We start from the raw sequence: 2,637 nt of genomic DNA, 5'->3' as shown, positions 1-2,637 counted from the left end.
TCATATAAATGCTTATTATATATTGTATATACAACAATTTCATTATTGTTTTTATAAAATTGTTATATTAAAAAAAATCAATCTAATTCTTTAATATTAAAAATATCTTTCAAAAAACATGACATTTTTCATAAGAGGGAACAAAAACAAAAACAGAAATGAAAATATCTTTTTGCTCTTCCAGAATCTGAAGAAATACTTCAACAAATAATTTCACAAAATCTAAACCTAGTTTTTTATTACACTGAAGAAATTTTTAGAAGATATTGTTATAAAATCAAAAAGTAATTGAACACACTAGGTAGAGGAATGCACTGTTCCCAGCTGCATGTCTGCTTGTAGATAATAAATATCCTAGGTAAATGCTGTATAAGTATGCTACGATATGCCAAGAAAAATATACAGAGTTGTCTGAGTTTGATAAAAGCATTGTTGTCATATGTACCTAAGTAACCAATTATTTTGTGATGAAACTGCAATACTTTAAATCAACTAAACAGTTTTGTGCTGCACTGATGACAATGTATAAGCCATTGTAAAAAAAATGGTAAACTACTGATCCAAAATCTTGGGAGTTAAAGATTGCAAAGTTTTGAAAAGGAAGTTATAAATGAACAGGATGAATAATGGACGATAAAATTCTCCCTATATTGTATAGGTATTCTACAGAAACAAAAACTGGTACAGTAGACCCCCCTATAACATGGGTTCATATAAGACAGATTCATATAACATGGTGGAAAAATTACAATCATGTTCGTATAACATGCTAAAAGAGGCTCATATAACACGGTAAAAGAATGAGACAGATTGTCATGGCCAACCCATGTCTCGACAGGATTGGTCGAATCTGGATCAATAATGGATATTGCACAAACCGTTGAGTTTAAACAAGCAGCGGACCTACTAAAAAACATTTATTATTCAACGACCATAAAAATTATATTTTTATTAATGATGTCTCCAAAGTTCAACGAATTTTTCGCAAAAAAATAACTTATCAGGAAACACACGTCCGCATTTCGATGAGCTGCTCCTTGACGAAAACAAGCTTAGGCAATGGCATCTTCAAACGGTGCACACTCGGTAAGTATTCCTACAATTTTTTGTTTATAGCATAGTTTATATGGATTATTCCCAAAAAATTATATATGTGATTTGGAAATGTTCGAGTCAAATTAGTCTAGAATCGATTAATTTTATGGAAGAAAACCTTTCAAACAGCCGCACCTCCTAAACTGCAAAAGTGTCGGGCTGTGAACAGCTCATGTATTTGTAAAATCTAAGTGACTCATACGACACGGAATTCATATAATACGGAACGTATCTACCGTGTTATACGGAGGTCTATAGTATTTCCAGGATAGCAATGCATGATGTCATATTGCAGTCACCATCCTGACTTGATATGAAAAAAACATCTATTTTTCTCAAGGTAAGACCAGCATCACGCTATGATTTCCATGCAATTTTACCATACACAAAACTCAAATAATGAGAATCAATGCAGAATTGTATTGTATGATAGCAAATAGAACTTATAATCAACAGTCATGTGACGTTGCACCAGTTCAGTTTTTTTTTTGTATGTAGTAACTACGCAGAACTTGTTCAACTCAACTCAAAGGGTTTGGCAATTTGTGGGTGATGAAATCAGAGGAAGAAGTGAGGGTATGAGTTTTAAAGTACCATACATTTTTTGAAGGATTATAAAGAGTAACTATGCAAAATTTGTCCAGATTGCTCAAAAGGTTTAATGGTTTGGGAGTGGGGGGGTCTGAGTTTTATGGTAGTCCATGTTTCCCATAGGGTACCCAAAACTGAACAGATAAGTTTAAAAAAGCCCACCAAATGGCAAAGGGGATTGACCTTGAATGGAGCAGACAAATGTCAATACAATGATACGAGACAAATGTTGCAGCAAAATCATCTTTCTCATGCATTTTCCTTTTTAATATGAAACTAGTATACAGCCTATGTTCATCTGAAAGGTATAAGCTTTCGAAAAGTAAAATAATTTTAAAAATTCAGTAGATTCCGAGATTACCTCCAGCAAACAAACATTCCTGTTTTATATATATTGATATAGATAAACAAATATGGTTAGCCAGTATTAATCCAGACATTGTTTTCATAGAAAAGATCTAGGCTACTTAAAGTTTGCAAATTTACATTCTAAACTGTCACATACATAACCCATTGGTCTAATAATTTTTTAATGAACAATTTTTCTATCACTTTCAATCAACCTCTGGCTAATTTTTAACCCCAGGTCAATATCAGCTATTTTCAGGACCCCTGATCTAGACATTTGGGAAAAAAGCTCTAATTTTTTTAACTAACATTTCAAAAGTAGAGCCAACATATACATTAAAATCTTTAATAATTGCCTGACTAGATAAATGCTCTTTTTATCCATATTGTTAATCCTTTTGTCCAAATGCAAAAGTTTGAAAGGAAACCTAATCAATACATGAAAATTTATCAAAACTTTAAGTAAAATGTACCTGTACTATAGTTTTTTTAGGTAAACCCTAAAATTACACATTAAAATTAAATACCACATTTCCTCGATTAAATCCCAGGAGAATTTATTTTTAAAATATACATAACTATTGGGATTTATTTGAAGATTCA

This window comes from Centruroides vittatus, unplaced genomic scaffold (assembly GCF_030686945.1).
Source record: "Centruroides vittatus isolate TY-2023 unplaced genomic scaffold, ASM3068694v2 contig_3235, whole genome shotgun sequence".
Taxonomy (NCBI): Eukaryota; Metazoa; Arthropoda; class Arachnida; order Scorpiones; family Buthidae; genus Centruroides; species Centruroides vittatus.
Note: the sequence above shows the minus strand (reverse complement) of the source record.